At 37.6% G+C, this 24463-nt stretch overlaps 1 pseudogene; it reads right to left on the reverse strand.

Annotated features, from left to right (window-relative positions):
- Positions 1-23297: 23297 nt before the first annotated feature.
- LOC143665277 (non-selective voltage-gated ion channel VDAC3-like) lies at positions 23298-24227 on the reverse strand (annotated as a pseudogene).
- Between the last annotated feature and the right edge of the window lie 236 nt (positions 24228-24463).

Genomic DNA, 24463 nt, shown 5'->3' on the forward strand with positions numbered 1-24463 from the left:
TACAGCCCCCCAAGCCTCCAAGGCATGGTTTCCTAATTAACACTAGCCACTTTCTGAGGTTTTCTCATCTCTGAAGAGGTTCCCTACAAACCCTTTTCCTTTGGAGTGTATCACACTCATTCAAAATCATTTTAATGGGACAATTTGATGTATAGAATATAGCAACGTCCCTTCTACCAAGTCTATTAATCTTTTTTCTTTCCTTACCTTCCCTCTAATTCTGTGTCTGTGGGAGCTGACTTATACTTTAGGAAAGCATCACTCTAGATGTCATTAATTTGCAGCTGTAACAAGCTACTCTGACCTGCAGGAAGGCAGGGAAAGAAAGCTTAACTGCCTCCCTCTGTCCACTCACCACCGTCATATGTATTAAGCAGCCTATGTGCAGACCCACACACTCACACATGCAAGCCATCACAGACAAGCTCACGAGGGACACACATCAACACAATACACATATGCATGTACACATATGTGCATAGCCACACATGTGTGTGCAAACTCATATGCAAACATGCGTGGAAACGTGTACACATACACACACATAAATTTGGTCATGCTCTAGGACTTGCTGCCTGGATGAGGGATCCTTAGAAAGCAAATCCTTCAGATAAACAGCATTCAGTTCTGGAAAACCACCTCTGCCTTTTCTTCTCTCAGACACACTCTCTCTTCGGTAGAAGCTTGTCTTGGGGACTAATCTGGTATATTTATTAAAACAAAGACCACAGTGCCTTATAACAATGACAGTGATGTGACTCTACATTGTAAACAGAATTTCTATTTGCTGAGAGACACTTTTCTATCCACTGCCAATTTTTCTCAGGTATGTTTTAACTTTAATCTAGACAAGTAACTATGAAAGTCAAGAATAATTACTTGAACGTGAATATGACTTAGAGGGGACACTTTGAAAGAGCTGCCTTGACACATACAAAACATGACTTCATTGATAGGATTTAACTATATACTTGGCTTTTCAAGATCACCCTTTTCGCATAAGGTTCTGGAAGCTAATCCCTACTGGCTGAAATGACGGATTTAAAGTGTGATGTATTAGCCTCACAGAAAACTAAAAATTAAGGATTTTTTTTCTTGATTAAAAAAATTATAATGAGAGAAACTCTCGATTTGAAATCACAAGTTAAAAATGTGTTTAGTGGAATTAATGGCTTTTAAAAAAGAAAAGAAAAGTTACTTCAAAGATTTTTAGAAATTCTGAAGGCAAACTCAAGTGCAAAAAATAAATGCAATCTCTAAGACCTGAAAGTGGGGGAGCTGCTGGAGTCCTTTTCTGAAAGCCCTGGTCTCAAGGTTACCAACAGACCCAGCATGCAAACCCCTTTTCCTTTCTTGACTGTCAGCTGGTCCCAGGGTCAAGCAGTGCTAAATATAGGCCAGCACTTTTTGTTTTTCAGTTTGCTGGGGAAATGATCATATTTTAGCCCAGAAGAAAGTGAGGTAAATGAATGCTTTTCCTGAAAAGCATATATATAATCCCTAATTTTGCAAGAACCAGCATCATAAGTTCAGTTTATTAACACACGAATCCAGAATGGTGATATTTGTTCATACTGAACTTGAAATTATCTTGGATAGTAAAAGAGAGTTTTAATTATGCATGGACGCAGGACAATAGAGTACAACATATTGGATTTTTTTATCTTTCCCAAGAGCATGAAAATGCTAGGTTAAACGTTTAATGTTCTTGCAGCCCTCATTTTAGTTCCATCAAATTCTGGAGTAAGTAAAATTTTTATTTTGGCATTAAAATCTCCACTATATAAGAAATATAGATTTACAATTGACCTGATTTTTCCCATTGGATCCAAGAGGGTACCACGAATTTACAAAAAAGGCTTCTCCAATTTTCCATGGTGTCTGAGTTTATATCCAGAAATAGCCAGAAAGGAATATTGTGCAGGAGTGAAGTGCTGTAAATTTGCACAAGACATTTGCAGATGGCATCTCAGTTTGAGCCTCAATCAACCCTGCGACATGGGCTGAATTACTATCTCTTCTGACCCCATTGCAATGATGGAATTGAGTCACTCAATGGCAAGAAAACCAAGATCTAGAAAAGTTAAGTAATTTCACCAATAATTCCACATCTAATTCATGGAGGAATCAAAACTAGAAGCCAGTTTTAGACTTCCAGATCAGTCCTTTTCATAACCACAGGTACCATCTGAATCAGATTCTCCAGGAGGGCCAAATGGTCCATGGTAAAATGGCCTCCTATGTAAGTAAAGATATTTCTCAACACAGACTTTCCTTGTGGTGCTGGAGAGTAGCAAAACCTCCTGAGGCAACCCACTCTCCTCCCTTACCCAGCCTCAAACAGTGTGTCTACAGGAATCGCCATAGTCTTTACCTCCCAATTCCAATTGATCATTAGCTACTGCCAGGAGTGTAAGGTTGAGAAGGATTCTCTGTCAGATTCGAGGATTTGTGAGCAAAAGTGACATGAGGATCAACCAGTGTCCAAGTGCAGGAAATGAGGGTGTGGCTTGGGCGTCGATTCTGTCACTTTGTTTCCATGGCTTGAGCGTGATCTGAAAGTGCACATTTTCAGGGATGCCTTCTTGTCTTAAATATCTATTCTGCACATTCTTTTGACCTGAGATAATAAAGACTACCTTAAGAGCACAAATCTCTTTGCTGTCTTTTGAGGGAGCAGGTAGCACACTGTATAAATCATGTTCATTATGTTCCTTTTATCTATGCTATGGACAGATGAGTAAAACATATGGATTAAAAATAAATAAATAATAGGGGGGACAAATGTTAAAATAAATTTAGTAGATTAAAATGCTAGTGATCAATGAAAAGAGTATAGAAAAAAATAGGGGAAACAAAGGATAAAATATATTGAGTAGATGGAAATACTAGCAGTCAATGAGAGAGAGGGGTAAGGGGTATGATATGTATGAGTTTTATTTTCTTTTTTCTTTTTATTTCTTTTTCCGAATTGATGTGAATGTTCTAAGAAATGATCATGGTGATGAATACACAACTATGTGATGGTATTGTGAGTTATTGATTATATACCAAGAATGGAATGATCATATGGTAGGAATGTTTGTGTTTGTATGTTGCTATGTTTAAAAAAAATCATATTCATTAAAACCTTACCTCTACTGTTTTTATCAGACCCAAAAAGGGATTCAACTTGGGAGCCATTCCAGCTGATAACGCCTCCCCATAGAACGGTCTCAGACAAGCACTGAGGTTAACAACACTTCCACATTCCCTGTTCTAAACAGAGCATGTGTGCTCCAGTATACTGGCCCCACCAGCCTCCCTGCATGGCACCTGCTGCTTGCTCGCCTGCCTATGCAGACATCTGAGTTTGTACCCATGAAATTTTTGGTCTCAGGAATTGGGGGGATATTTTCTGATTTGAGTTGAGACCTAGGGCAATGAAAGTCTCAGATCCAGAGAGCATGGAATATCCTCTTGGGATAACGAAGCACTAGAAAGAGATTGAAGAGAAAAGGTTGCCAAGGGAGAGAGGGATTACCAAGATGCAATAAACAACTTGACAGTTTTGCTTATCATTGAACCCTCGCAGTGAGCTTTCTGAGCTTCCACCAATACAGCTTTGCAGACAGGATGACCCTTCAGCAAACCAACCATCATCAGAAAGAGTATGTCCATCTCCCTCACTCCCCTGGCCACAAAGCCAGGCACAAAAGCAGCTGCTGTCCCCCTCTGCACAGGCCAGAATGCTAGATTTCTTTTCTAATGCTAGGTTTTCTTTTCTAATTCCAAATGCAGGAATGAATGACTCGGTGACCAGCTTCCTATTTTGTGGAAATGCTTTCTATCCTCACTGCCTCGGAATAAACTCTCTTTATAGCCAGTTCCTATGCCACCCTGTATAGCATGGAGAGTCTCTTATTGCTTTTGATCTCTTTTTGATTAACTAACCCCTTTGCATGTTCAGATTTGCTGTTTGTATACAATCATTTTAAACTGATGAAAAGGCAAAGGTAAAGGCATTGCATTTCTTGAATTTTATCTTCTGTAGATTGAAAATGAATTCTAAATGTGTTTTTAGAAGTGATTTGCTTCCTCTTGGATTTCATTTTCATGAGGCTAAGAAAGCAATTGAACAAGGAGTGAGGATTCCAGGAACTACAATTGTGGCATTGTATTTTCTATGTGCAACTCTCGAGCTATGCTCAGATTGAGTGTTATCAAACAGACAGAAATAGCTTTTCCTATATAATTCTTTTCTTCATTTTAAAATCTGGAATTACAATGAAGGATGAGATTGTTATTTTTTTATTCACAATTTATGCTTATTTATTAATATCTTGTTTTGTTCCAGGAAAAATTTAAGGCAGTGTTATATCTGAATTTCTGATCTGTCTACAGAAGCAGAGTTTCTTTCTTATCAAATCCATTTTAAATGATTGGTATGTTAATGATTTGATTAATCTATTGATTCATTTACATCATTATTTACATTTCATCAAGATGTGTTTTCAAGGAGACACTTGATTCCTTTCTGTAAATGTTCCATTTCTCAGCATGGGAAACTTATTTTCCATAAGCAAACAAAATCTGACCTGGGAAGTCTGATTGATAGGAAGCTGACATCTAAATCTAAAAAAAAAAGTAAGTCATCTTCCCAAAGTTCCACAAAACCAGGAGGAGCCCACTTTCTCTTATGTTTATGTTCTTTCTACCTCACATGGGATAACATACTATCAAGAGAACTCTATTAGATACATACATCCGTTGCAGCACAAAAATGAGTCCTTGCCTGATGTCCACCAGAGTCAATTAAGTAACACCAGGACTTAGAGAAAAAGTTTGTTCAGCAAAGGCTAGCCTCGTACAGATAGAAGGAAAAGGGCAGTTCTCAAATTTGTCCCCTTGAGTTGCAAGTGCTTAAGGTTTTTATGAGATTAAACAAAAAGGGAGGCAGGGTTGTGACAGAGTTTGAGTTGACATGTTTTGATTAGCTGTGATAGCTCCTCTGAGGGGAAGATTCCAGTGCAGAGGTGAAAAACATGGTAGATGGACATCGTATTGACTCATATGGCACATGACAAGAAAGTGACGTTTTTAGCAGGTGGAGTTTTATCAGGGCAGACGTCATTAGGTTATAGGAAGGCTTATGCGGGGGATGGGTAAGGGAATACCTGGTCTTATAAATTGGGGTAGTCAGTTTGGGGCTACTCACATAATCATTAAGGGGACTGTGTGTAAGGGGCTGACTTCAAGATTGCAAAACATGATAAAGGGATACAAATGGGGCCAGTTACAAGTTGTCTCATTTACTATCCAGTTGTAGGGTAAAGATTATGCCGTTACAAAACATAGCAGCAGCATCAGAGAAACAAGGCATTTCGGTTAGAGTTCAGTGAGTTATAACAATTACAAATAATCGCATTTGATACCATCACAGTGTATCAGGAACTTAGTAAACATTCAGACAATGATTCTGTAACTATAATTATATTTGTTAGCTCTCAGTTACACTTCTACAAAATTTCTGTCGAAATCTAGGAGTGGTAACAGCCCCTTGGCAGTCTACCCACAGCAGGCTGAAAAAAAACACCCAGAGGGGCTCAGAGATGGAAGCTCAGGTCCTCCCTGCACCAGATAAAGAAGAAACCAATTACTGTGAAATAGAGTGATTAGGCCAGAATAGTGTTTACCGTAGTGGTATGAGAAAGGATTTTAGTAGGACACAGACAGAACATAAAAAAATAGTGAGTACATAGTGAGAAAATTGTTTTTTGTTTTCAACTCTCTTTCAGTCCTTCCAATCACATTAAGGAGAAAGCTTCTGCTCAGTGTTAGACATGTGGCACCTCTTAGACCTGCTAAGTTTGTTTGTCAACAAATAGCTGGCAGCGGGCAAGCAACAGTAACTGGCTACAATCTAGTGATGATGCTTTATTTCCATTGTATTTGGATCTGTGTTTTCTTACTCTTGCTATCAAATGACACCAGCTTTTTTTTTGAGTGGGTGAAGTAGAGTTATCTTGTAAAATCAATGTATTCAAGGGTTTTCCTTTTTTCTTAAAGAAAGTCAATTTAAGGAAAATATGAACTAAATAATAATATAGGTAATATGTAAATAATGGCATTTGAGACAAGAGTTGGAGAGAGAAAGACGTGAGGAAGATGCTGGCATTCACCTTGGAAGACTTGAGCCTGAAACTCTGATACCTGCCTGCAAACCGCATGTCATGATATACCTCGAGTCTATCCATTTGCTGATTTCACCTACGATAAGGTGAATAGAATAAATATATGGACTAGACTTCTTCACCAATTTCTGGTTAAGGGTCAAACGAGATATTATAAGGGAAACCCCACATAAGAGATCAGAACAATAAGTGAGGGGTGAGGAAAGGTAAAGAGAGTCGACGTAAAAGGAAGTTGCTTAAAAGCGTTGGAGGAAATGCATTCATTAGTTAGGAAGAAAATTCTATAGCTACTGAAGCTAGATAGTGCTGGTTCTTGGAAAGGCAGAACCTGCCCACCTTGTGATTTGTTTTGCACCAGGGCAGGGATCAAAAGGCTCAGAGTCTAGTTCGAATTATCCAGAGCGTAAAGTCTGTACCTCTTCTTGAGTGTCCACATGGGGCTGGATCCTGCATCTGCCGCTAAGATGGGTCCATCATACATCCCTGATTGCTGATTAGGTTGCTCAAGGTCTCCTGGAGTGGATAAGGAGATGGATGAGGATGGGCAGAGTCCACCCCACCAGGCAGTACCTCCGTCCTCTTCCCTCGGCACTGAACACGCAGTTCCCAGGGCAGCACTTGACAGACAACACATGCCCAGCAACTTTTGTTAAGGGAGGGAAAGGAACAAGAAATGAAGAAGGAGGAAGGCAAGAGAGGAAAAAGCACCATTTTTCAGGTCGCAATTCCAAAAGAGCTCCGGCAGCAGTGAGGTGGCAGACCCAGGGACGGGAAACTGGGTCCTGTGCTTCCTGTCCTCTCCCTAGAAGGGAAAGTGGCCTGGCAGCAGGGGCCTCAAAGTCTGATGGAACTGAATTTAAATTTTGCCTTGCCACTTCTAGCTGTGTGACTCTGGGCTCATTTCTAACGTCTCCACATTTCAGTTTCCTTCTTTGTATCGTGGGAACGATTGCACCAGCTTCCCAGAGTCGTTGCGGGTATGAAATGCAATAATACATGTGCAATGTGTTGCACATGGTGGATGAGCCAGATTTGTAGCTCTAATTATTACTGTTGTTACCACATGCAAAGATGCAGAGAAATTATTTTGATTCTGTTAAAAATGTGACGCGATATGGATTTTCATCCTGTAAACAGACTCTCGTACTTTGCTTCCTAATGAGACCATATCTGTCATGTCTGTAATTCTTGCGTAATTAAATTGAAATTAAATGTCAATTTACTTTGAATTACAGAGTAATTCTATGTATACGTGCCACGCAATCTGCATTTTGTTAGAAGATGACAACCAAAAATATCCTGACAGTCCCTCTGTAATTACACAGTGATCTGATTAAGATCAGCTTGACAAACTACCTGCAAAGGACTGAAGATGTAAAAGCCATGAGGGTGGAGGAAGGAAGAGAGAATACGAGCTCACCAATGACCTCGCCACACCCCAGGAACCCACGAAACCTTGAGCCAACAGCACTCATGTTTAGGGGTGAACCTTTAAAATAAAAAGCTTAAAATGCATATTTTAATGACAGAATATGTTATCTGGTGCTGCTTTCCCCTCACTCTCTAAACCAGCTGTTTTAATTAGGTTGGCACCTGAGGTGCCGAATCTCCAAGCCTCAAAGACAGTATAAATGTAGACAGAATATTTCAAACCTCATTTGGAATTGTATTTTTCTGTAATACACAAAATGACTTTCAACTTCCAATTTAAAAGCAAAATGCAATTGTATATTAAATCCCTTATTACCAGCAAGCACGTTAATAACTTTTTTTCATCACTTTTGAGCACAAGTGGCTGTTGGAAAAGGGCAATGTATTGGCAGAGCCAAGGCACCAAATAACCAGGTCTGGAAGCTGAGCAGCCACCCAGAGGGCACTCGGCTCCAGGCCTTAAGATGCTCACAGCAGCACAAAGAAGGAAATTCTGCCACCCAGGCTCCCTCCCAGTCTCATCCCCCTAAGTCCACTTCAATACCCATTGAAGACAATTGTCCGCATCCTTCCTTTCTGACTGCTAGCCTAGCTCTGTCCTTGCTCTTCCTTGGGACACAAGAGCTGGTTTTGTCCCATTAAGTCGAAAGAAAGTCTACCTTTTTCTGCTTCTCCCTAGGTCCCGGACACTCTTAGCTACTTAGGAATCCCACCGCCAGTCTTTAGAAGAAGGACGCTAGGTCTTCTGAGTGTACAGCCCAGGCACGCACAAAAAATTGGCCAAAGACCCACAATTATGCTCCTTCCCCCACAGAGGCAAAGTAGGAGGCACTTAAAGAACATGAAATCCAGAGTGCCAGGATCCAGAATAGGTTCTATTTCTTACCAGATGTGACCTCAAGCAAGTCATTCAATCTCTATGAGCCTGAGTTCCCCCAAATGTAAATGGAGATTAATATAAATTCTCCCCCTTTCTATTGCATAGGGTTGTTGGGGAATCGCAGTAGCTAATGTGAGTGACAGTGTTTGCAAAGTGTGAAAACGCATCTCTGCTTGATGCAATTATCTATTAATCATAGGTGTTTTAGTCACAGTTCTCTTGTGCAAATGACCGAAAGCCCAGGGCTCGATGGAGTGTGGGGTTAGAAGGGTATTCAGATTTTGAGACTCTTAGCGCTAAAATGTCCAGGGTAGATGTAGCTTTAGGTACAACCAGGTTCAGGGATCAGTGTCTGAAAGCCTCGGTTCCTGTGTACCTCCAGGCTCTGCAGCCTGGCCTTCATTCCCAGACTCCACATGATGCTTCAGGACTGCTTCAGGCTCATCTCCTCCCCTGTCCAAGGTTAGTGGGAAAGAGTGGGTCTTGTCACAGAACCTCCCACTTCAATCCCAGACCGCATTCTACTATGACCAGCTGGGTATGTGTCAACCCATACACATCTCTGTGGCTGGTGGGATTTGACGTCCTCACAACTGCTGCTCCAGTTTCCCACCTGGAACCAAAGATGCCATCGACACCACCTGATTTAGTCTGCCAAAGCTGCCAGAATGCCACACACCAGAAAGGACTGGCTTTCAATAAAAGGGGATTTATTTAGTTAAAAATATATAGTTCTTCAGAGGAAAGACAGCTAACTTTCAACTCAGGTTCTTTCTTACATGGGAAGGCACAGGGCGATCTCTGCTGGCCTTCTCTCCAGGCCTCTGGGTTCCAACAGCTTTCCCCAGGGTGATTCCTTTTTGCATCTCCAAAGGCCTGGGCTGAGCTGCAAGTGCTGAGATGAGGTTTGCTGAGCTGCTTGAGCTGTGCTGCTTTGAGTTCTCTCATTTAAGCACCAACCAATTAAGTCAGACATCATTCATTGCAGCAGGCACACCTCCTAGCCCACTGCAGATGTAATCAGCAACAGATGAGATTCACATGTCATTGGCTCATGTCCACAGCAATAGAACTAGGCACTTTCACCTGGCCAAATCAACATCTGACCCTAACTACCACACCATCTAAGCTGCATGGTCTAGGAAAGAAGAAAGGCATCTCCCAAGGGATTGAGAAATTAGAATGGCAGCAGCACAGGGTAGTAGCAAATGTCAAATTTGTGGTTAGACCCAACCTTAGAACAAGAAGTGAGCAGATGACACAAAGCGGAGAGGCCCTCTGCCCTCACCAGCTAAGAATGAGAAAAACAGAACTAGAGGGACTCATTCTGTGTGAGAATAGCAGATAATACAAGAAGTGTTCAAACATAAATGGGTCCCTACTTCGTGCAGTTTTCAACTCCATGATTGGACAGTATTCTTACTGAAAAGGCAGCAAAAGCAACTATTAATTGACAGAAACTAAATAAAATTGATAAAATGACTCCTGATTGTACAACTAAGGGTTATTTAGCATTATTTTCTCATTCAGAGGTAGGCCACAGCTCTGGGTTTCTTCCCAAATGAAGAATTTCTAGTGCAGGCATCTTCACAGTGTTTTCCAGACTCTCCTTTGTTTGTCATCTGACCCCAAACAACATGTCTCCTTTTCCACTGCCGGGCTCTCTTGCTTCTTTTTAAATCCAAAGCTAATGCACATCTCCAGACCCGCTGCTGTGGAGGTGGCATTTAGCCAGCTGCATGCTCTCCTGCTGTCCAAGGATATCAGAATGTGAAATGGATTCTGAGATACCTGCCTGAGAATTTTTTAAGGTCACTATGCTTGTTGCATCTGTCTCTTGTGTTCTGACTATTTCAGAATTTTGCATAATGAGCCACATGGAAAAGTCAACATTTTCCCTTTTTTGTCTGCCAAATTCCATTGGAAGATACAAAAAAGTCCAACATTTCCTATGAAAAGGAAATTATTATAAACTGAATATCATTTTAAAATAAGCGTACTATTGCTCAAAATGTAAAGACATCTATCATCTGTGATTGCCTTTTCTGTTTATTTGGTCATTTTGAAATTAAAGAGGACCCAAATTGTATCTACAGGCCTTCAGATTTGCACATTATGAACTTGGCTCTTCCTTTAATGCTAATTTTAACTCGGCATGGTTCTCTTCATCCAGAAGGTCAATTCAGCTGTTCACAAACCAACAAAACTACATGTTTGTCCTTGTCTTTATGTTTTCCTTTTTGTTTGACTCATTATTATCCGGACATGGGAGTTTATAATTCATAGAGTGCATAAAGGGCTATACTGCAAAGCAAGTCTTAGTTCCATTCATGAACGCCAGGCCTCCTGCCTAGAGCCAGTCACTGTTAAATACCATGTGTTTCTTTCCATAATGTCCCATGCCTTACACACCCACACACACATGCACTCACATAGATGTTTATATTTTTATTATGTATATTGCATCTTTCCATAAAGGAAAACATAGTATGCATTTTTTTTTCTGCAGTTTGCTTTGCTTTTGATTTGTTTCATTATATAGTATGTGTTGGAGAGAATTCCATGTCATTCCACGTGGGGTTCTCTTCTACAGCTGCTACTTACTGATGGATTAAGAGACCCAGCTGAGAGAATGGTCTGGCCCTGAGGAGAGGTAGAAAAAGGAGACTTTCATGGCATCAATGGGACAAAACCAGCTACTATGAACAATGTCATTCAATTAATTTCTAGTGGTAAAATTGCTAGATCAATGAGAATATGCATTTTATTGTTTTTTTAAGTTATATATTAATTTCTGAAAAGTGTTTATTCACATGGTACAACAATAAAAAGTTTAACAGATATCTAGGAAAAAAACAGCTTCCAGGATACCACTGTTTGAAAACCACCCAGTCCCCACCCCTGGGCAACTTCTGTTATCAGCCAGCTCTTTTTATATATGTGGAGAGACAGTCGATATTTATATCATTATATATGTGGAGAGGCAGTCGATATTTATATCATTATATATGTGGAGAGACAGTCGATATTTATCTAAGTAAATGCATACATATATATACACACATGCATTCTTTCATTAATTTTTTTTGTATGTTGTATGGGTGGGGATCCCATTTCGTTCTTTTTCCATGTGAGTTTCCTGTTACTATGAAACTATTTGTTGCATTTGTTCGTTTTTGTTTGTTGGTGGGTTTGTTCTTTGGGAAGTGCGTAGGCTGGGAATTGAACTTGGGTCTCTTGCATGGCAGGTGAGAATTTTACTACTGAATTACCTTCTCACCCCATTCATTATTATTATTATTATTGTTGTTATTTTTGCATGGGGAGAAACCGAGACTCAAAAGTGGGCCTCTGGTATAGCAGGCAAAAAGTCTACCACTGAGCCACTGCCACACTGCCCCCCTTTCATTAAATTTTAAACTCTTTTTAATTGTAAAATATAATATGTACAAGGCAAAGAAAGACAAGACAGTAATTTTCAAAGCATACCTCAACAAGTAGTTACAGAATATATCCCAGAATTTTTCATGGGCTGCCATTCCATGATCTCAGATTTTTCCTTCTATCTGCTCCAAAACCCTGGAGGCTAGAAGGAGTGTCAATATAGTGATTCTGCAGCCATACTCATTTGTAGAATCCTATTTTCTCTGCTACACTTCCTCCTTCTCTTCTGATCCCTCTTTTAATCTATAAGGATCTTTAGGCAATGCCTGTTTTGACTTTTTCATGTTGAGAAGTGATGTTGACATTAAAGCACTTTTCAGTAATTTTTGACACAATTGTTAACATTCTATATGTACTATTCTTTACCTTGCGTTTTCTCATTTTACCATATATAGTACATATCCTTCTATATCAGCATTTAAACAGGCTCTTATTCTCTCTTATGGTAGAATAGTATTCTATGGACGAATGTGCCATAATTTAATTAACCACCTGCTTGTTGATGGATATTTAGTTTGCTTCCAGTTTTTTTTTTTTTTTTTTTTTTTTTGCTAATCCAAACAAGGCTGCAATAAATAACATTAAATATATATTATTTGGCAAAAGGCCAAATATGTCTGAAGGACACATTTTTAGAATTAAAACTGTTGAGTCATAAGGTAATTATATTTTTAAATGTTGTAGATATTGCCAAATTCCACTCTGTAGAAGTTGGGCCAATTAACATTCCCATCAGCAGTTTATAGGGGTAAGTGTTTCCCCAGCCCTTGCTTCACGGGAACACACTTAATATATTAACTTTTGGAACTTTACAAATCTGAGAGTGTAAATGGTATTTCATTATAGTGTTGATCTTAGTATCTTTTCTTATGAGTAAGTTTCTTTTAATATATTTCAAAACCATTTATATTTTTTCTGTAATCTGGATATTCATATCTTGTCTATTTTTTGTTTGCTCTTCTCGTTTTTATTGACTTATAGGAGATTTTTATATATTAAGGTAAGTAATGCTTTCTGTGGGTTATAAATTGCAGATAGTCATATCCTTTGACTCTATGACTTTCTTCTGTCATCCAGAAAAATTGATTTTTATATAGCCTAATTGCTTTTATCAATCTCTGCTGTTACAGGTTTTGTCATTCTTAGGAATGCCTTCCTTACTCAGAGATTATTGTTTTAATTTTTTATGTTTTTCTCTGGCATGTGTGTATTTTAAATTTTTTATGAATATTTGATACATTTTCCTGCAAACAGATTTTGTGTACAACCTACACTTTCAGGAATAGTGTAACTTTACTCTTTGACGTGGGAGATGCTTATCTCTTGTGAATAGTCCCTCCCTTCCTGAATTTTACCATTCTCGAAGTCAAAGGGTCTGTCTTTTATTATAAGACATCTTAAGTCATGGTACCAAGCTTAGGACTGTGCACACAAAGGCCACTCAACAGGGTTTTGTTTTTTACTGTAATAATTCCTGACCAAGAAAGGATGGCCATGTCACATTCTGTTCACCCCAACATCCGCAGCAAATGGTGCTGAGAAGATACATTATGGAGCATCCGAGACCATATTTTTTGAAGCGCAAGTTAGGAATCATGGTCTCATTATTTTGGGGTTTGTTGATTTATGTATACACAAAGATTTTCAAACCATAATTGCAAAAAGCTTCTAATTACATATCACAAACCTTGAGGTGTTATGAGTGCATAAATTTAGGATGCTACAGGAAATCCAGACTGCTATGAATTAGGAAACTCAAAGAATGCGGAGAAGGTAGCCTTTCTGGGAAAAGTAAACAAGGCAAAGAGACAGACTATTGCCTCCTTATCAGTAAGTTTAACACTGCAATAGGATATCTACTTTTGCATAATAAGAGACTTGGCAAATCATGTATGGAATATTATTAAATATGGACCTGTGGGCAACAGATAGTCTTTCAGAAAACAAACCTCTCTCCTGTTGCCTACTCTCCACATGAGAGTCCAATTCGTGCCAGTCAAGAGAGAAAAAAGATAATTAAAATATAATTAAATATGGTACTTCAGCATTATGTGAAAGCTTTACACTCTCCTTTTCATCATACCAGTAAAGAAGGAGACAAGAATTGCATGCATTACAAAAGAAAAGGCTGAGGGGAATCGTACTTACACTTTTCTGACCTCGCTAGACTTCCCCCAAAGAACAGGTTCTACCTTTGTCCACTCTGACCAAGGGTCAGTGATGAAAATCTCCATGCTGCAAAGTTTCATAGATGGGGAACTTAGAGCCTTAAGAGATATAGTGGACATTTGTTGTCCTTTGCCTACTCAGCATGTTTTCCTTTTTTCTGATAGCAGCCCCTTAATATTCCTTGGGAGGAATCACCTCTTCCCAATTTCAGTGTGTTGCCTGGAAGTGGTTGGCTCCATTCCTAGGGGATTGGCATGGGTTTCCTGCCTAGCAAATAATTTGATCACAATCCTTAGCTATGGTGGTCAGGGCATAAATGGGTACCTGACCTAAATGCATTCAGTGAGACCCAAACCTGGGAATTTTACCGAATTTATTGGAAAAGATAAGGTCTCTTTATGCTGTATTCGCTAAGCTAAGAGAAACAGAGTTCACTCTTCTTTGAGAATGAAAACAACTGAGAGGAAAGTAAGGCTGAAATATGGGAGTCCTTGAGTCCTGTGATGAATCTCTAGACATAGCTATGCCAGAAGACAAGTCAATAGATCAATCCCTGGACTATTATAAGAACTGTCCCACTCCCCTTTATTTTTATATTAGCCTGTTGTGGGTTTCTGTGCCTTACAATCAAGAGTCCTGATGAACACAATAGAAGAATTGGGTTATGAGAACATTGCTCATGAATGAATCTGTGAAAGCTCTCGAAAATATGCTCTCAAATTAATCAAGACAATGTATTAAGCATGAGAATATATATGATGTTTTATAGAACTTAATTTAGCAATAATAAGGAATCTGCCAGCAATTCTCATATATAATATATAATAGAAATTTTTCTGGTTTTTCTTCCATGAAAATTCCAGTAGGTTGCTTTCACCCTCATTTTGCTTTGATACAAATAATATACATACTATACATGTATTCAGACGATTTGAGTCTCTGTGCTTGAAATTGAAATTCTCACCATCAAGAAGAGATACAGGATGCACAGACATACACAGACATATCTTTCATGTCAAGAGGCCTCATCTCCACTTAGGCTGCAGTGAAGGGCTTTATGCTTACCTGCAGCCTGGATGATTTAGAAAGACAATTTAAAAAAGGATTTAGTGGCATTGGCAATGGGAAGTATTTGGAATGGATTACTGGGAAAGGTTACAGGCTCAACTTCTCTGAGAGACTGTAAATGTAAGATGGGCACTTTTACTTGTTAAAGCCATCTCTACCTTAAATCCAGGAAAATGTTCTAGATCAATGGTTCCTAAAGATGTTTGTAAATCAAAATCACCTGGAGAGATGATATATACACACAGTTTTATAGATCCTGTCCCATGTCTTGTGATTCATCACCTGCCTTCTAGCCCCAGGATTCAAAAACAATGCTAAAGGTCAAATATATATATATATATATATATATATATATATATATATATATATATATATATATTTATATATATATATATATATATTTATATATACTATATACCTATGGTCTTTGTGATTATATATAAATATAGTCTTTGTGCCAAGAACTGACGCTTTATCTTATTAAATCTTCACAATAACTTTTGGAATAGGTGTTATTAAACTATGAAGTAGCTACAATTGTTATGCCTGTTTTTACAGATTGGGAATCTAAGGTTTAAAGAGTTTGAACGCCTTTCTTGAGGTCATACAGCAGGGCAAACCCATGATTCCAATCCCAGAACTTTTAACCACTCCAGATACAGCTATGTCAGACTGTGCACGAAATCAATAGTTGAACTTTACAGTAGAGAATCAGATGGAAAAATACTGTTTATAAAGGCAAAATAAGTAATGGAAACAGCATTTCTAAAAGTAAAAATGTGTCTAGAGAGTTAGAAGTCTTTAACCCCCTCTGAAGTCAATAGGAGAGAGAGAGAGATGAAGGAAGGGAGGAAAGAAGCTAAAGAAAAAACAGCTGCCCACTTATTTAAAAGGTGTACATACAAGACACTCTGTATCCTCCATTAGTAAGAAGATTTAAGGTTTGTCTCTACCTTTAATAGCTAATTTAAATCCCACCAGATGTGTGGAAACCATCACTGCCTTTCCTCATTAAAACAGAATAGCTGTTCTAACCAGCTGAAGTAATAATTCTTTAAGATGATAATTAAGTGGCCCCTGAAGTTCTCTCTTTCTGTCCAACAGTTTAACTCCTGCCATTTTCCCAAATGCTGGGACATGGGTCTAGCAAAGGGCTTCCTACAGGTGTTTAATACATGTCACCAGGCATGATCATTGGAGTGGAGAGCAGGAGTAGATTTTTCCAATGTGTTAACTGCACCAGCCCTTTGTTCTTGTCTTTCTACCTCTCACTCTATACGAGCTCCAAATAAATAACACCAAAAACATACTATGTCTCAATGACTTTTAATGTTCATTGACCTTCACCGTATATTCATATCCTTGCACACGTTTAAAGAATTCACCCTCAAGTGGGTAACAAAAATGGCTACACCATCGCAGGTTCATCTCAGTTCTGATTCATTTGACTTTCCCTAAGATGTGCTTATTGAGAAGTTATGTTTTTTAATCTTTTAATAAAATTGGGAAAATCTCACAATGTCACATAGACTATTTCTATCACAATTCTATGCCAGTATCAGAGTGTTTTGTGCAAGCTGATCTTCCATCTTTGATCTTTAGCCATCAGAACCTTTAATGACGTTGGTAGACTGCCTGAGCATTTTTAATGCCTGTGCATCTGATACATCACTCATTGCCAACATCCATATGCTTTTGCAAAATATCCTGCTGATGGGTACTGAAGAGCTAATGGGAAAAAAATCACTCTTTGGTCATAAAGCATCAATGCTTGACTTTCTGTCTCAGTAAAATTTGATGCCATTAGGGATGGCAAAGTCATGATGTCTCTCAGAGATACACATACTTGAAATTGTCCTTCATCAATTTCTGATCATTGAAACTAAAACTTGGAAAAGTTTACTGATACTTCGGATGCCAATGTTTTGCATAGGTATTTCAGGCTATGAATTCACATTCCTCCTAATTTGTGGCAAAGAAGACTTTTCGGCTCTTTGAATAATAAGAGAGTATTGTGACGTCCGTTCCTTCAGCTTGCTGATTCTTTATTATGTGTATTTATTCCCTAATAAATATTCCCTATTATTTGCAGAGAGTGCAAATCTGATGAAGACCCATCCCCAGCCTTCAATCTTCACATGCCAGAAAGATGAGAGATAGCATGTAAACAATTGCAATATCATTCCAAATAATCAAATCCTGTACTATAATGGGGCTTTGAAAAATGCAGTGCAAACCAAATGCCTGGGACACTGGGAGGAGGCTGCCCAGAAAAGGTGGCATTTGAACTGAACATTGAAGTAGAGGTAAGAATCAACTGGGAGATGAGGGGAGAAGCCATTTGAAGTAGAAAGAATGGCACATGCAAAAACAAAGACAGAATTAAAGATCATGACATACTAGGCTTCAGAAAGTACTTTAGGGAAGCTGAAACCCCAAATGCATGTAGGTACACATCAAGAAAAGATGCTACACATATAGCCAGAGGCAGATTCTAATGGGCCTTATATGGTACACTAAGGAGTTTAAAGTTATCCTTGTAGGCAAGGAGGTATTTATTAAAGGGTTTAAGCTCAAACCAAGGATCTGATATCAATGATACCTCATCTCCACAGGGGTTAAAAAAAAAAAAAAAGAACATGGATTGCTCTGTGCATGAGAACTATTTTGAGGTACAAAGAAGTATGTATTGAAGGTACCATTTACTAAATATTGGAATGTGTTCAGAGAGAGGTTGGAAAAATCACTTCAGGAGGTCTTTAAGAATAGACCAAACTATAATTTGTCTCCAGTGCATCAGAGGTGATTACCCATTAGGGCAAAGGGATTGACTCCCAGCCGCTACCAGATTTACAGTTCTATTGTTCATAGAGTATTTTAGTGAAGAGAGTTCTACATTTGGCTAGCAATTTGTACTTGATCCTGGGGGTTGCAAAGTGATTACAAGATTACCAAAGCAGAACGTTCATTTTAGAAATATGCATAGAATGAAAACCCTATGAAGTAGAGCGACCTGGCTTACAAGAGATGAATTTTCCCCTGACTTTGTGACAGGCTTGTGACATGATCTTGATGTACCTTCATTTTCTTAAGGTTGTCTGAACCCAAGAGAAGGTAACATGAGGGATGAGAAGACACCATAATGAGCCAATAGTAGAAATAAAGGAAATCATCCTCGATTAGCTCAGCGTGTGGGGTAACTTGCGTCATTGCTCAGGAAATTACTTAAAACTAGCTATTATTGAAGATGCTTTCTGAGACTATTAATAATTCCCAGAAACTTTGCAGCTTCAGAGTTTAGAATGTATGTCATTTGAAGGCTTTTAGAAATGAGGACATCAAGGTTGAGGGAACTGCAATAACCTGCCAGGGTTTATATAGCTACTTGTGGCATAGCCTGGATTTAGGGGCTGTCCAGATTGCTCTCTCAGAAACACTTGATCTGATTCTTAGTTCCTGTAATCCTTCCAAAGCAAGGAAACAACAGAGAGGAGGGGTAGAGAAAAGAGGGATAAGGAAGCAACTATCTAAGGAAAATGAAACCAAAGAAAGTGATACCTGGAAACCGGAATTTCATTCTATTTCAAGGTCATGAATAATACCAAAGCAGATTATCAGTTTGCAAATACCTATTCTTGGTAATAACAGCCTTCAAACTAAGAAAAAAGTCCTAAAACACTGATGCATCACAGATTAAGGAGACGCAAACAGCAACAACAAAAACCTTATATTTACTTTAATAGCGAGAGTGCTGATGTAGTCCCCTCTTACATACTTTGTTAGCAATATAAAATAACACTGGATTGGTATTTTCATTAAACTGTGTGTAACAACTGAATTTTATTGAAACTGGGATGCCATCAATTATAAATTGCACCATCCCCTAAACCCTACTAAGAAATTTAAAAAACACTTGTCAATGAAACCGCAGCATGCTATCTATTTCAAGTCTGATGGTGATCAGTTCTGGGCTGAACTATATACAAACAGAGTACCTTCTACACAGTAATGAAGAGTCCAGGTGTTTAGCTGTATGTTAGAGACTTTATCCCTAGAGGCAGAAGGCAGAAGATTTTGTTCCAAGAAATCATATGCAAGGAAGTAATGCTGGGGGTTGGAGAGAAAACACTTTGTTAAAGGAAGATGTTCAAGATTATATAAACTAGGGACTAGGAAGGTATGGGGACTGGCTTCATTCAAGCTTGGCAGTGATCTGACTTGTGGGAGCCAAAGACAGAAGGTGATTCACCCAAGAGATTGATTCTGGGTGTAGAATTCAATGTCTAGAAGAAGCAGGTAACCAAAATATTCACTTAGAAGATGTTCTTATCCAGCTTGTTTATTTGTAGAGAAGCTTCAAAATGTCCAAGGGTGAGTGTATTTTAAAGTGTGATGGATGCTATCATATTGCCTTCCAAAACGCTGTAATACTTTTTAAGCATTAAAGGGCATAAAAATTTCTATTTTCCCATAACCCTAACAACTTTGACAATAAGTACTGTCAGTTATTAAATGATTGCCAATACAATCGATGAAACATGAAACGTTACATCTCATTCTAATTCAAATTTTAGCATTATTAGCAATGTTCAGGATATTCTCATCTGTTTGTTGATCGTCTGCACTTCCTCTACCGAATTACTAATTCGTATCTTTGTGCAGTTTCCTGTTGGGTTTTTGTCTTTACTCCACTGACTTGCAAAATATACTCTTTATATACAATGGATATTTGACATTTGTTTTATATATATATTGCTCAGGTTTCTATTTGATCTGTCATTTATTCTTAGTTGTTATTTGCCAAAATTCAAAAATATTATATAGTAATACACATTAATCCTTCTCTTTATGTTTTCTGAGTTTTGTATCATTCACAAAAGACTTTAGATACCTGAAGATGATAAAGTATTGTCTTTAGTATTTTAATTGCCCTATTCTTCATGCTCACATCTTTAATCCATGGAACTCCCTTTGATTTTTAATGCAAGATACATATTTAATGCTTTATTTTCAAAGAGAAATCCAATTGTCCTAACATCACTTATTTAAAAATGCATTCCTGCTGTATAGATTACAAATACATTTTTTTCATATCTTAATGGACTCTCTTTACTGTTTTGTTGATTTATTTACCTATTCTGTACCAGTGCCATGTTTGAATCATATTATTATAAAATTTAATGTCTAGTAATTTAAGTCTCTCCGCAATAAAATCCCTTTCAAAAAATGTTTGAATCATTTTGCACATATAGTCTTTCAGATAATCTTTACAAATAATTTGACATAATCCCATCCACTTGCCTCCTCCCAAAACAGCATTGAAGCTATATAGGACTTTCAGAAAATTGATATATTAGTTTGAGTAAGGTGATGTCTTGAACACTACATTTATTTAGACCTGTATTTCTTTAGGCAAAATGTCCCTGCTGTCTTCATAAAGATATACAGTTCTTAATACATTGTCTGAGACTTTCCATGGTTATTGTATTTATTAGTGAAATTTTAAAACTTAATGTTAACTATTTGTTGCTAATATAAATAAAATCTATTTCTATAACACACATTGCTTCTAAACACCTTTATGAGCTCTTTCTTAGTTTGAATACTATTTCAGTGAGATCTGCTAGGTTTTCTAGGCATGTGGCCATGTTGTCTGAAAATAATGATAATTGTGTCTTTTCTAGTACAGATGCCATTTATTTACTGTCATATTGTATTAACTAGAAAGAATTCTCAAAACATTGGGAAATAAAAGTGACAATAGCATCTTACCTGTTTTTCCCCTAAATTGAATAGTGATACATTTAGTATCTAATGTGATGGTTGTTACCTTTGTCTAATAACACCATTTTTCATGTTTAGGAATTTCCATCTCTTTCTGTTTTTTTGAGAACCTCCCAAACATAGCAACAAAATGATAACAAGAGTCTCTTTTGCTCTTTAATGTGTAGGTATGGTCCCTTTTCTTACTCCTTTAACTTATTAATAAAATTGATAGTTTTGCTAATGTTTTACTAGCCTTGCATTCCTTGAATAAACCCTGTTTGATAATACTTTAATTTTTTATTATAATTTAAATAAAAATTTTTTAATTAAAAAAATAAAATAATTTGTCATCCTTGTACTCCTCAAAAAAAAAAAAATCCCTTTGAGTACAAGCTGTTCCTTTATATAATGTAAAATTTACCAATTAAGATTTCTGCACCTTTAGGTATAAGTAAGACTAATTGCAGTTTGATTGCTACTGCTATTGCTGAACTCAGGTGTCCCCCACAGTATGTTCACTAAGGGAATAGTGCAGCTTGTAACCCCTCAATCATTCTTCGTCTTGCCTTGTGGAGTTTCACTGGATCCCTCAGCTAAGCTTCAAGGAAAAGGACTTTTCTCCTGCGTAAGATCCCATTTCTGGAACTCTGCCTTGAAACATACAGCAGTTTTCACATGCCCCAAACTCCAATCTCCATTTCCTCAACTCAAAAAATTGCCTCCAAGCATTAAGCTAAGCATATCTAGGACTTACTCATTCATTCTCTTCTCTCAGGGACATGGTGAGCGCTGCTTATTATCCAGTATCTAAAAATAAGTTATTTCATATAGTTTGTCCAGTTTTCTGAATGTTTACTGCAAAATGTTATATCTGGTCCTCATTATGACACCCATGACAAGAGCATGATTCCTAGTGAGCTTTTACTGATAGAGATTCAATACCCTTTTTAAGATCTTCAGTACTTAATTCTTTGTGCAGCTTTTGTTTTTGCCGTCTTCTCTTGAAGCAATTTGTGTAATTTTGATTTTCCTTCAAAATTCATTCATCTAGGTTTTCAAACTTTTGAATAATATTCTTCTCCATTAATAAGGTTGTGAAATTCAGCAAATAAAAATATAAGAACCCAGGTAAATTTGAATTTCAGATAAACAATGAATAATCATTTTTAGTATAAATTTGCCCAAATATGGGACATGTAGAACATATTTATATTAAAATATTTGTTGTTTACCTAAAATTCAAATTTAACGAGATGTATAGTATTTTATCTGGCAAGTCTATCCATTGAGCATCTTTGTCAAGAAACCAATTTGGGTTTTATTCTTTAAATCTAGTGCTTTTGTAGGTTTCTTGTAATTTTAAAAATTATATATAGTAATTTCTGCTGAAGCTTAATAAAGATATCTTGCTTTCTTGTTTTCACTTGTGATTTATTTTGTTATTCTTTTTCATGTTCCTTAAATTGAGTGTTGAGCTCATTTGTATAAAATAATGAAAGAGTTTGAAATCATGGATTTTGTACTATGTGTGGCTTTATTCACATTTTGGAGATTTCTATGTGAAGAGGGCTCATCTGCATTAATTGCTGAATCATTGGTAAATTTAGTCTTTTATTTCCTCTTTGATTCAAGAGTCATCTAGAAAAGAACTTTTTAAATTCGAATTGGGCTTTTATTAATTTGTTTTACCATTAAAATATAATACTTGGAGGTTTTGGTCAGAGAATGAATCCTACAAGAGTTTTAATTTGGGAAAAAAATGCTAAAGCATTTTTATGGGCTAATGATATGATTAAATTTTGGACATGCTCTATGAGCATAAGGAAAAAATAATACACTTATTGTTTATTGAGTTCCAGTAGAGAGATGTAGCAAAATCGGTTGACTGTGTGTTATTCAAACCCCATAAATTTCTATTTGTCTTTTTTTATTTATGTTCCAAATGTGATGGATTTATTTTATTCTTATGCAAAACCAAAGATTCTGTTACACCACAAAGACCAATATATTGAAAGGTCATGAAAAAGTGGTGTGGGACATGTAGGACATAATGTACAAACTCCAGGATACAATCATTTCCTTTATAACATGACGCACACTGTCACTTAGGAAGACATTTAAAATAACACTGAGGAACTGAACTGAAATGTGGCACAAACTTGACAACTTCCATGCGTGCCTTCAAGTACCTCCCTTAGGAGGAACTTACAAGCTCTAGACTTCAGTGTAGGAAGGATTACAATTCTTTGGAAGAATAAAAAGCTCATACTTTTGAAATTTCACAGAAAAATTGTAAGGCCAAAACAGTAGGTTCATCTCCAAGGACAAATCCGATACTCTACTTAAAACTGTATGAAGACACTAGTTCAAATTCCAGCCCAACCTTGGGACCTCCTGCATTGAAGTTCTTTCCATCAGTTAAAGTTGATTGTGTCAGTTTGACTCCTGGTTGAAGGGTCTGAGTTTAACCAAGTCCAATCAGCCTGGCATTATTTACTTTAGTAGACAGAGCAGTTCTACAATCTAGCTTGTATTTAGCAGCAAAGTCAAAACAGGTGCTGTCATTGTAAGCAGGATTTACTGAACTTTCAGTCTTCTCATTAGCCTTCTGGTAGAAAGAATCTCCAAATTCAGTGCCATCATTCACATGAGTTTGCAGCTAGAAGTCAGCAGCTTTGTAACCAAGGGTGACATTTTGGATTTGGCTGTGTCAAAACTCATGTGATAGCCAACAAGTCAAACTTCAAGAACCAATACAGCCCAGCCATATGTGGTTGGTCAAAAAAAACCTGTATCAACATTACTGCCAAAATGGGAACAAGATTGTTCATAGGAGGCCTTTCCTTTCCCATTCTTCTTTCCTATGTTTGATACAAATATGGTATCAAGAGTCACTTTCAGGGTGGGCCACAGTGGCTCAGCAAGTAGAGTTCTCACCTACCATTCCAGAGACCTGGGTTCGATTCCCAGTGCCTGCCTATGTGACAAAAAAAAAAAAAAAGAGTCACTTTCAATCCTTCAATCTACTTATTCTCCAAACAGATTTCTGTCCCAAGATTATTGCCTGTGTCCCATTTTTAGGTGAAGGTAATTCCATAGTTACAGAGCTTATATTTAGTCATTATGTTGCTTGATGCTTTCCCTGTATCAGTTTAAGCATGACCAGAAGTAGAAAATTCCAATCCATTACAAGACTTGGTTTTCAGATCTACTTTGACCATGCCAAACCCATATTCTTTGTTGAAGACATATTTGGCAGCTTTTCCTAGGTCACAGTAAGTCGGTATGTTACACATATTTCCACCCAGAGGCCCTGTCTCTGCTCCACCAATGCAACGCTGAAGGTCATGTATTTATTTTTGACCCTATTCTTTGAGCAAGATCATGACAAATGGAAACTCTGCATTGAACTTCTGTTCAATCACTGCAAATGCAACGATCTTTTCTATATCTATGATTCATGAAGCATTTTAAAACATGGCTGACTTTCTATTAAAAAAATTCTTTTTTTAGGGGGTTATTAGCTAATATA

This window comes from Tamandua tetradactyla, chromosome 21 (assembly GCF_023851605.1).
Source record: "Tamandua tetradactyla isolate mTamTet1 chromosome 21, mTamTet1.pri, whole genome shotgun sequence".
Taxonomy (NCBI): Eukaryota; Metazoa; Chordata; class Mammalia; order Pilosa; family Myrmecophagidae; genus Tamandua; species Tamandua tetradactyla.